Source organism: Mastomys coucha, unplaced genomic scaffold (genome assembly GCF_008632895.1).
Source record: "Mastomys coucha isolate ucsf_1 unplaced genomic scaffold, UCSF_Mcou_1 pScaffold22, whole genome shotgun sequence".
NCBI lineage: Eukaryota > Metazoa > Chordata > Mammalia > Rodentia > Muridae > Mastomys > Mastomys coucha.
The window spans coordinates 10,290,254-10,302,687 of record NW_022196905.1 but is presented as its reverse complement, the minus strand read 5'-3'; the positions used below and the strand labels follow the sequence as shown (position 1 = coordinate 10,302,687).

At 44.6% G+C, this 12,434-nt stretch overlaps 1 non-coding gene across 1 annotated transcript; it reads right to left on the bottom strand.

The window, feature by feature from the left end:
• Nucleotides 1-10,973: 10,973 nt before the first annotated feature.
• On the bottom strand, nt 10,974-11,077 carry LOC116071746. The gene has a single exon (XR_004111120.1). It is a non-coding gene; the product is annotated as a small nucleolar RNA SNORA19 (small nucleolar RNA).
• Nucleotides 11,078-12,434: the final 1,357 nt, after the last annotated feature.

The window sequence follows — 12,434 nt, the reverse complement described above, 5'->3', positions numbered from 1 at the left end:
CACACACACACACACACACATCCCACAAACTCCACCCCACCCCACATACACATCCCACAGACCACACACACCACAAACCCAATCTCCACACACACCCCTGCAGACCACACACACACACACACACACACCAGTTTTTCCCACCCCTAAAAATTAATCAGTGTTGCTTATTTTTTAGGGTTAACCTGGAAGACAGCTTTTCCAATAAAAGCGTGGTGGCCGGGACTGTATGCACGTCCCTTAGCGGAAGCAGGAAAGGCAGAAGCAGGAAGCTCTAGTCAGCATCTGTGATTTGCAGGAGGAAGGGCCCCAGAGGCTATTTCCTGTGTCGATGGAAGGACACAGAGGGGAATTGTCTGTGACCGTCCAGCAAGGCCAATGCAGCCACAAGATAGCCATGCACCCCAGCTCTCACAGGAAGTACCACAGAGATACAGCTTGACACCCCTCTCCTGATACACCCACTTTGAAAGTCTCTTGATTCTCCACAGGCTTTTTCTAATTTAAGACGCCTCCACTAGCTTGGCAAATGTTGAGCTTCTCCACTACAGAGGAAAGAGCTTGGAGAGGCTCCAGAGGAACAAAGGCCTCATTAGGATCAATCACTTAGTCTGAGTACACATGGCCAAGAGTCTTTATTGATGATCTCATATACAAATGCAGTGGTAATTAAGACTATAATGCAAATGACTTTAGCTTAGTAACTCCTTCTGTAAAAGAAAGTTACAAAATTAAGTCTGAGATTTTTGAAGTTAGGTCTTAAAAAAAAAAAAACTCTATTATAATTAGTCCCTCTCCTCCCTGCCATCCACCCCTTGATAATGACATTACTTTAAAATAAAATCCACGGGAGAGTTGGTGGTGCTGCCCACTGGTACAGCAGCACTGGCTCTTGGACATGCTGATCTGTGACCCAGCCAGGGAAGCGGACGGGGAGGGGTCTTCAAGGCCTGTTAGAGGGGGCTAGCTGTGTTGCTGACACACACCAGGAAAAAGCCCCGCCTTGCCAGGGCAGAGGAGAGGCTATTCAGCTAACTTCTGTTCTGTTTCTCTGAAACCTGACACGCACTGGCTTCCTCTGTGAAGAAGAAGTGGCTGGCTACTTTGTGGCTCTGAAGGTGCTGGGGAAGATCAGAATCTCATCTCAAGGTTGTGGAGGTCAAAGAGACAAAGCTTAAACTAGATAATCTGGGACCCCAGACCCCATCCTCCAAGTTGCAACCATCACTGGCCTCAGCTCCTCTCTCCTGATCTGCCCCAGCAGAGGGCAATGCCCACCTACCTCAGCTTGCCAAGAGCCCAGCTGAACTCTGTGGCCTGAGACAACTGTGCCAGGAGCTCCAGCCTCCCTAACTATAACCCCAGTTTGACCTTGGTCAAAACTGAAAAAGAACTACAATTGTCCTTAGCACACCTTCCCTTCCAGAAGAATATATCAGCCTAGCCTCTTCTATTATATTTGGATGTCTTTGGGGGATCACACGATTTGGTCAGAACCGACCCCCCACGGCCCATGCCGTTTTCGATTTTTTTTGTTTTGTTTTGTTTTTTGTTTTTCAAGATAAGGTTTCTCTGTGTAGCCCTGGCTGTCCTGGAACTCACTCTGTAGACCAGGCTGGCCTCAAACTCAGAAATCCACCTGCCTCTGCCTCCCAAGTGCTGGGATTAAAGGCGTGTGCCATCACCGCCCGGCACTGCCCATGCCGTTTTCATGGCATCGGCTCCTCTAATTAGTGTGTTTAAAACCTTGAGAAATGCTTAACAGCAGAATATCTGGTGTCAGAGGTGAGCAGCAGGGTTGATTCTGGAAAGCATAAGGAGCGGTCTCCATTACTAAACAAGATAAACACAAGCCTGGCAATGTTGTCTCTGGATAAGCCCTGGCTTGCTGATCTGAGTCAACACTAGTTAAGTGAATGAATTAATGACTCTTGTCCAAAACTTCTGGGCCCCTCTGAGTGGAACAGGAAAGTGCTTTACTTCCAGATCTTGAATGGAGGATCCTGTGTTCAGACTCCAGCTTTTGGTTGCTGAGTCTGCTCAGCCAGCCCTGCACCCTGGCTGTAGGACACGTGTCAACAAGCTCTCAGCTGTCACAGCACTGCTGGCCAGGACCATATTTGCCATACATACCATCTCCATGGACACCACCTTCAGCCCTCACCTGATGACTATTAGCTGAGTGACTTGCATCAGTCAGTGTCCAGCTTAAACATCACCCCACCAGCAAAACCAAACGCCCTATCAAACACCACATCTGGCCCAGCCATCTCTTAACTGATACACTCTGTGCCACCCGCTTGCTCCTGGCTCTGACTTCCCAAGCCATCTCCTGATGGCCTTTACTCTCACCTGCCCTAACTTCCGCTCCACCCTCTTCTCTTGCAATCCCATTCATGTTCCATGGTCAGTGGAAACCACAAGGTCCCAAAGCCTTACTCTTCCTCTGACCTGTCACAGAAGATGGTCCTGTGGGCCTGAATGATCTCTTTACATTCCCTGCATTCTCTTTCACAAGAACTCCATGAAGACAGCAAGCAGCCAGATCTCCTGCCTTCCACACAGCTCACGGGATCAATTTCAATGTGGCTTTATAACCAAAGATAGGCTACGGTCTGATAGACCCCAGAGACCCTAATAAAAAGTTACAAAGAGCATCCAACTCTGACTCCTTATATCTGAAGTGGAATAAAAACATAAAAGTTCACCTCGGCTCATGGAGATTTTATATTCGGTACTTTCTAGCCAACTCAGCTACGCAGACGACTGGATGACCTTCCTCATCTAATCGAGTGAGAGGTTCCTATATTAAAACTAAGTGGCAAATGCTCGGCTTGACTTGATGTCTTTAAGACGTGGAAGGAAGTGTCCTTTTCAGTGATAATCCACATGGTATAACTCATTGAGACCATGTGAGAAGCAGCTGAAAGAGAAGTCTAGCCTGTTAAAGTGCTAGTGAGTAAACTGCAGGAGAGCTCTGAGAAGGGGCACACCCCTCAGTAGTGAGGGTGTCCCCCAGGAGTCACTTTTTGCTTGATGGTCTTGTGTGCTGGCTAGACATGAGTTCATTTTAGAAGAGAATCTCAATAGAGAAAATGTTCCCACTAGGTTGGCTTGAGGGCAAGCCTATGGTAAATTTTCCCTATTGATGACTGATTTGGGTGGGCTAAATTCACTGGGGGGAGGAGTCACCCCTGGGCTGGTGTTCTTGGGTGCTATAAGAAGTCAGACTGAGGAAGCCATGAGGAACAAGCCAGCAAGCAGCACTCTTCCATGGCCTCTATATCAGTTCCCGCCTCCAGTTTCTAACAGGACTTCCCTGGATGATGAACTATAGCCTGTAAGATGACAAGCAGCTTTCAGTCATGGAGATGTATGACAGCAATAACAACCCCAACTAAGACATCTTGTTTCTTTGGAAAAGAACAAAGTGAAGTTTATGTCTTATGGCCAGCTCCCTGGGCCATGAGGGGCCAGGTCAAAAGTAGAGATAAAGCTGTCTAGCCTTTGGGATGACCTCCAGAGAGAAACAATAGCAGCGTCAAGACAGAGGGATTAGTAGACTCAAAAGTGGCCCCAGCTCTTCAGGCCACATGGCCTCCGATGAGTTACAGCTTCATTAAGACTGCTTCCTCACCACTCCAAGGGAGGGATAGTGATCACCTGACAATAAGAGAGGAGTTCGGGTCAGTGCCTAGCACACAGTGAACATCAGCCAAGAGCCAGACAAAGGCACTAGAGTTGTTTTCTTTTGTTGTCTTTTCTGTGACTCTGCATTAGTGGGAGGGGAGGGGAGAGCCACTGCTCAGAATGAGGGAAGACATCGCAGGCCCAGGAGAAGAAGAGCGAGCGAGCCCTCCCTGGGGGAATCATGACCAAGCTGTAGAATTGTTTAAAAAGCTCTGACACAGAACAAAGCCGAGGAAGACTAGAGGCAAGAAAGTTTCATTGCCTTTTCCACATTAAAATGAAAAAATAGCCATAGTGTTATCTAGATCCATTATCCCATTAGATCCTCAAAGCAACTCCAGGAAAAGGCATAAGGAAAATATCATGCCCATTTCACAGATACTGGAATCTGTGAGAAGGTGAAGCCATTTGACTAAGGTGGTGGGAATCCAACAGACACCTTTTCAAGAAAACCTTGGTGGAGAGAAGAGGAAAACAGACACATTTATCTCACCAGCTGGGACACTGTCTGCTGCTCTCCTCCCCAGTCCTACAGCCTTCCTCTAGCTCTACAGTGATGGACATTCTCTCCTGCACATGGAATGCAGAGGGTTTCCCACCCCATTGCTCATCCCTGAAATAGAAATTTTTGGTTTCTATGGAGACTCAGCTGTGTCATGTGATGTTTTGCTGGAGAAGTCACTTGAGAGGGCAAGTGACGTTTAGAAAGAATATAAATATAACCTCATAGACAGTGGGAGGACACGCTTGCACTGGTTTGCCTTGCAACACTCTGCTGGTCTTCACTGATCTTCACTTGTAATTTCATAGAGAGAAACTCGCTAAAGAACTTCTTGTGGTGTTCCAGTTGCTTTTGCCACTTCTGCTGACTTGTTCTGATTCAGTTGGGGGCCTCACGGTTTCTTCTGGATTGAGCAGCTGCTACTGATTTGTGTGTGGTGTTTGTGCTTGGACTGAACTACGGCTACTGATTTGTGTTTGGAATCACCTCCAAGAATTACTTCTTCTTCCCTAACTTTGGTTGGTGGGCTAGAAAGGAGGTTGAAGCATTTAAGAACCCATATTAAAGTAGGTTTTGAAAACTCTAAGCCTACACATCCCTCCCTCCATCAATGCCTCCTCTTCCTCCTGCTAGCACCTCCTGCAGGGGGTCTCCATAACCGGAAGTCCAGGCCAGATCCTTGGCACTTGTTTAGAGCCAGACTCTTTCCCTCAGTGCTTCCTGACACTGATAGCAACTGTGTGTTTAGTTGGGCCCATCAGCAGAGGTAACTCCTGGAAGGCAAGCGCCCATCTGTCCTCCCTGTGTGTTTCCAGTGCTCGGCATCCAATGAAGATTTATTTGGAGAGTGAGCCTGTGAAGTGTGTGTCTATGGGACAGGCCTCGTTCCTCCTGCCTTCTCCCGTGGATCCCAAGCCCACAAGGCATTGGAGAGGCACTTCTGATGGAGCCATGTCAGCACTGGGACCCTTCCAAAGTACAAAGACATGGGGTTATACTGTCATGTGACATTTCCAGTGCCGAGCTCTTTGTTACCCTGACCCTGGCCAGAAGGGACTCCCGCAGTCTATGATGTGAGTTATTCTGGTGATCAGAACAGGCTATAAAAGTAAATTTCCAAGTCTGTCAAAACTGGTTTTGATTCCAAGGCTATATTAGTTATGTCTCTAAAAATTATAATTTGGAATGGAATGTGTGTCTTTATTCAAAGTACTTAAGCACTAGAAATTCAATTGAGTGCTTTTCTAAGCACTCTGAGTTTAAGGAAAAGAGACGATGTTATGGTTAGAATGTCCTCTTCACCCCGAACCATGATGTTCAGTTGCCGGATACAGCAGAGAACATGAGTCGCAGAGACAGTGCCTTCTCGGGGGTGGGGGTCAAGTGGAGGGGCCTTGCTGGTTTGACTGATGATCTTCCTGAGGTATGCAAGGGAGGGCCTCTAGATGCCAGGCCTCTTCTCCCACACGTCCCTCCAGATTCCTGCTTCAAGTTAAATTCTTCCCTGAATAAGAAGAGGACATGTAGTGGTGCAAAGCACTTCTTTTTAAAAGCCTGAAAAGCTAGTGGTTCATTTGTTTGGAAAGTGGATTTGAGAGCATTTTCCCAGACATTTTTTTTTTTTAAGTTTTATTGCACTATAATGAGAAAAGTTTCATGATTTCAATTTATCTGAATTTGTTAACATTTAAAAAACATTTTAAGTAAATAGAATTAAATCACATTTTTGTTTTCCTTTTGTACCCCAACTCCTCCTTCAATACCTACAATATCTTTTTTTGTCATATTCTTTAAAATTTATAAAATATTATAATAAAAATGAGTATTATAAAAGTTGTTTGATATAAAACAACAATCAATTTACAGGCTTATGTAGATGCTTGTCTATGGCAATACTGAAAATACATACATTTTTCTCAATATAAATTTTAAATAACTCCAAACCTATTACCTGCATATTTCAAAATAATACATCACTACTAATATTTTCTTAAATAAATATAAATGTATAAAGTGTTTTTGTTTGTTTGTTTGTTTTATATTTAGAAGAGCTTAAAATCTTGGCTCTTACTGTGCTAACTTGATACAAGAGTTACAAACGTCAAGCAAAGCATTCAGTCTTACTCTTTGTTGTTCTCTTACAACCCTCCTCCCAATTTAATTGTCTACATTTCTTCTTTTTTTCCCCGAGACAGGGTTTTTCTATATAGCCCTGGCTATGATGGAACTCACTCTGTAGACCAGGCTGGCCTCGAACTAAGAAATCCACCTGCCTCTGCCTTCCACGTGCTAGGATTAAAGGTGTGCGCCACCACCACCGGCTACATTTCTTTTGGGTATATAAATACTTTTAAAATATGTAAGCTGTTCTGAAAACCATAGTATGGTGTAAAACATGAAATAAACAATACTACTAATAGAGAGACTGAGATAGGAGAAGCAAGATCTCAAGACCATTATGTTGTACACAGCAAGACATTGTCATGAACAAACAAGCTGAAAGTGTATATGAATTATATAATATTGGATCTATTTCTTCAATTACCAAATTAGAAAGACCATTGGATGACAGTCAATAAATTTCTAATTCCGTGTATTTTTGGATTTCAATTGATTAGGATATGTTGGTAATATTAATTTTCATATTACGATATTAAGAAAAAGTAATTGTTACTTCCTATTGTTTTTGTTGTAAGAGATGGAATTAGGTTTGTGTGGATTTGTTGAAAGATTACTTTCCTGCTTGAGAAGGGGTGTAGTTTTGCTCCTTACGTTGATGTTTTCCATCTATTATCCTTTGTAGGGCTGGATTTGTGGAAAGATGTTGTGTAAATTTTGTTTTGTCATGGAATATCTTGTTTTCTCCATCTAAGATAATTGAGCGTTTGGCTGGGTATAGTAGCCTGGGCTGGCATTTGTGTTCTCTTAGGGTCTGTATGACATCTGCCCAGGATCTTCTAGCTTTCACAGTCTCTGGTGAGAAATCTGGTGTAATTCTGATAGGCCTGCCTTTATATGTTACTTGACCTTTTTCTGTTACTGCTTTTAAAATTCTTTCTTTATTTAGTGCATTTGGTGTTTTGATTATTATGTGACAGGAGGAATTTATTTTCTGGTCCAGTCCATTTGGAGTTCTGTAGGCTTCTTGTATGTTCATGGACAACCCTTTCTTTAGGTTAGGGGAGTTTTCTTCTATAATTTTGTTGAAGCTATTAACTGGCCCATTACCTTGGGAGTCTTCACTCTCCTCTATATCTATTATCCTTAGATTTGGTCTTCTCATTGCATCCTGGATTTCCTGGATGTTTTGGGTTAGGAGCTTTTTGCTTTTTGCATTTTCTTTGACTGTTGTGTCAATGTTTTTTATGGTGTCTTCTACTCCTGAGATTCTCTCTTCTATCTCTTGTATTCTGTTGGTGATGCTTGCATCTATGATTCCTGATTTCTTTCCTAGGTTTTCTATTTCCAGGGTTGTCTTTCTTTCTGATTTCTTTATTGTTCTATTTCCATTTTTAGATTCTGGATGGTTTTGCTCATTTCCTTCACCTGTTTGTGTTTTCCTGTAATTCTTTAAGGGATTCTTGTATTTCCTCTTTAAGGGCTTCTAGCTGTTTACCTGTGTTCTCCTGTATTTCTTTGAGGGTGCTATTTATGTCTTTCTTAAAGTCCTATATCATCATCATGAGAAGTGATTATATATCTGAATCTTGCTTTTCCAGTGTGATGGTGTGTCCAGGACATGTAATGGTGGGAGTATTGGGTTCTGATGATGCCAAGTAACCTTGGTTTGTGTTGCTTATATTCTTATGCTTGCCCCGCATCATCTGGCTATCTCTAGTGCTATCTACCCTTGCTAAATCTAACTGTATCCTGTCCTTCCTGTGATCCTGGTTGTGTCAGAACTCCTTAGAGTCAAGCTGTCTCTGTGATCCTTGATTCTGGGATCCTGTGACTCTGGGCTTGTTAGAACACCTGGGAGTGGGGCTTCCTCTGGTGTTTTGGGAATGACTGCAGAGTTTGGGCCCAAGGTCTGCTCAGGGCACCAGCCAGCCCAGATAGACCTGAAGCAACCAGAGCCACTGGGCTGGCAGAGTTCCTGTGTGCCTGGTTCTTCTGGTCCCAGTTACTCCTGGTATTCAGACAGATGTTGTATCCTCCTCGCCTCTGATCCTGGGCGTTAGAGTGCCTGTGAGTGGAGCTTCCTCTGGGTGTTGTGGGACTGGCTGCGGAGCTTGCACTCAAAGTCTACTCAGGGCATCAGCTCAGACAGACCTGAAGAAACCTGAACCACTGGGCTGGCGGAGTCCCTGTGTGTCTAGTCCTGCTGGTCCCAGTTACTCCTGGTGTTGGGACAGATGTTATGTCCTCCTCACCTCTCTCCCAGACAATTTTATCTACCAATCTCTGTTATGACATCACACCTTAGGTGCTGTTCATATTAATCTACTTTCTGTGGCTATGACAAAGTTTCAGAGGCTAGGGACTTTACAAAGGAGAGAGGTTCATTTGGCTCATGAGTTCAGTGGCTGGAGAGTATAAACAGCATCTCACAAAAACCTTCTGGCTGTACCATGGCATGGCAGAGAAAGGGAACACACAGCTACACACAGATAGGAGCAAATGTGTAGCTCACCTCTTTTCATAGCATTCGGTTTTGTGGAAACTAATTGTGGTTCCCTTGAAAGCTACATCAGTCCCACCAAGGGCTGTATCCTGGAGAACCTGGCTACTGTTGGCTCCTTCCCTCCTGCCTCAGCTCTGTGGCATCAGAGCTGACATCCTGAGACTGTCAGATCCCACCTGTTAGGCCTAAAACAATGGCCCACTACACTGCTGTTTCACTCTTGAGGATCTCAGAGGAAGCTACACCTGGTTGCTGACATGCCTACTGCCTGAGGACATGCTGAATGTAAACAAACCTGACTGCCTGAGAACTGAGCTTCAGAGATCTCTGCGTCTCCACATCTAGGACTGTATTTACGTTATGCATATATTTTATTCCTGCAGTTTTCTGTTTCATTTCTTACTTGCCTATATAAGCTCAAAATGCCCCCCAAGTAAACAGACGCCTTGATAAAGATTTACTTGGCATCTGTGTCTCTTTTGTTCTCCCGACCCGTTTATTTTGCAGGTCCTGTCTACCCTCCGGCTGAAGAGACCCACAGACCTGAGTGGAACTGTGGGATGTTTTCACTCAGGCTACAACCTCCACCCCCACAGGGCCATCTCTTAAATGAGACTAAACTTCCAGCACATGAACCTTAGAAGACAAATCACATGCAACCCATGCATCACTGTGACAGAATGCCCCCAGCTGGGTACTTTATAGTGAGCAGCAATTCCTTTCCTACAGTTCTGGAGGCTGGGAAGTTCAACACTGAGGAGTTGGTAGACGGTGATTTTCTTGCTGTGTCATCCTATGGCAGAAGGAAAGGTGACAGTGACTCATCCCTTTATAAGGAACTGCAGTCAACAACCTACTCTTATAACAACTCATGGGGAAAGAACTTCACAGCACAATATCACCTCTTGAAAGCACTACCTCTTTGAGCCATTACAACGGCAGAGCCATGTTTGTGTAAGTTTGGGCAGACACCCATTCAAACCACATCATGTGACTAAGCTACATCACATGACTCTGTCTCAGTGTTTGCTTCTCACTGGGGAGACTCACTTAGTATTTAAAAAATGGGTGTTAAAGAATCCAGGCTTTGGCTGGGTCTGCAGAGCATAACATAAAGGGTTTAGTAATGACAGAAATACCATGAGACCCATCCTGACTGGGCAAGCTCACTTTTACCGCATTCTGGTGACTTTCAGATTCAGTGGGCTCTTGCTTGCTAACCTGTAACTGAATTTTGAACATGGGAGTAGAAGTGAGGGATATGACAAGGTCGTTTTATGCTAATAAATTTTCAAAACATCAGGGCAGAATGTTCCCTCCTAAATTCAGGGTTTGAGTGGCCTGGGAGATGTGCACACAGATGAGAAGAAGTGGACTTAACTGTGGGTTCTCTCTTCTGTAGAGCCACTGTAGAAATCCATCAGTTTAGGGAAGTATGTAGTCAGCAGAGGATTGTCTCTTTAAAATGATTCTGATGGGTGCATAGATGGATAAACTGATGGACACACGGATGGATGGATGGATGGATGGATGGATAGATGATTGGATGGATAGGTGGATGGATCCACCTGTGGCAGAAATTGTTGGTACCTTGCTCATTATTTGAAAGACTTCTCATCCCTACATGCCTCCCGCTCTCTCTAACCTGTTTCAAGTCTTTATGCCTGGGAGGAAGGAAAGGAGAGTTTATATCCCAGAAGCAACCTTCAGCTTGTGTTGCCTAGGACCCTAGTGTCCTTGCATTTCACTTAGAGTGACTCTGCAGCATGTGTGTATGATGGAATTAGTTGCCATCAGCAGTCACCATTTGATATCTCAGCCTATACGTTCTTCCCTTAGTTGTGAGATTCCAGTGTCTCCTAGACCTGCCTTCTAAGTGAACTGATAGTTCTCAGACCTATGCTTCCGGAGAACCTAAATTCAAATAACTGATGCTCTGAGCATGTGACCAAACAGTCCCCAGGTACACTTGGACTCTGCCTTCTAAAAACAGGAACAATCTAGTTAGGTGAAAGGTGGAGTTTCATTCGAATGCACTGGCCTCCTAGCAAGCCCTATTAGAGCACAAGCATGAAACTCCGCCTTAGCCAGGCAAGGTCTCCTCTGTATTTCTTAGTCTTAAATTTTGTTTGTTTGTTTGTTTTTTGTTTATTGTTTGTTTTTTGTCTGAAGGAGACTGGCAGAATTACTATATTCAGTTACTCTGCTAATTAACCTTCAACTATTTCTATAGCACATAAGAAGTCTTAAATTTTGATGTGCTGCATTGTAGTTCCACCGCTTCATTCTTGAGTAACATCTTTTTTTTTTTTTTTGGTTTTCCGAGACAGGGTTTCTCTGTGTAGCCCTAGTTGAACTCACTCTGTAGACCAGGCTGGCCTCGAACTCCGCCTGCCTCTGCCTCTCAAGTGCTGGGATTAAAAGTGTGCACCACCACCACCCCGCAAGTAACATCTTTTAATCTCCCTTCTTAGGAAGTATCTAATGAAGCTCAGCCTCATACCACGGCTGTACAGGCGGCTGCTGCTGAACTCGAAGGAACACCATATCAAACCCACGAGTCTGTTTTTACAGCCTGTGTTGTCTTGTTACCCTTTCTCAAATAACCACCATTTTGCTAAGGCAACTGACTTCAAGAGTGAGGTCTTGCTACTTTTTCTCTGATTATGCAGTGTCTAAATGAGAATAGGCCCATAAAATAGACTCGGGCATTTCAGTGACTTGTGTGTGTGTGTGTGGGGGGGGCATTGGCCCCTGCTATTAGTCAGTAGCATGTACAGCACTCTCACTGTCGGATTCCTGGGTCCTACCCCAGAGCAACTGCAGGCAGAGTTCAGGCAGCAGCATCCAGGTGGCTCTGATGTGCAGCCAAGATGAGGATCAGAAAGAGAAGGGAGAGAGAGAGGGAGAGGGTAGAGGAGGGAACGAAGGACAGGGTGGGGGAGATATCAAGCAGTGAGTGCCATGACTCTGGACAAGAAGGAAAAGCTAAACACATTGTCGATGGCAGCCCCAGGGGACAGCACATAGTGATCATACAGTCACTGCATCTGGCCTTCCTTGCTTCCTACCACAATGTCCTCAATCATCACCCCATGTATTTGCACCAAGATCCTGCACGAACCCCTAAGCAACCTTCAGTCTACCAACACAGCCAAGCCCTTTCTCCTCCCCATGGATGGATCACACTCTTATTTTCTCATTTGCAAGTTTGAGTAATGGAGCCTTATATAGTCTCATTTTCCTGCATTTTAATGTCCACGTCTCCCATCTGTGTGGTTTCTGCTTCTTCAGTTATTCCCTCAGCCATGGTGAGGGTGGTTGCCATAGTTCTTGGATATAATTCTGAGGTGTTCTTCATCCCCAGCAACGAAGAAATCAAATTGGAGCCTGCATGCCATGACACACAGCTGTAGCTGGCTGTTACTTAATTACACGCTGGCCCTTGACAGGTTTAGGGCCCTGGAGAATTTCTTTAAGCCTGATAATCTTCCCTCATAAAGCCTGGAGAAACCACAGTGACCATTTGAGACTCTAGGTCACAGAGACACGGCTTATGTAGGTCAGAGGGAACTGAAGTATTTGGATAGTTGGTATTGATACCCATTTATCTCCACCTCC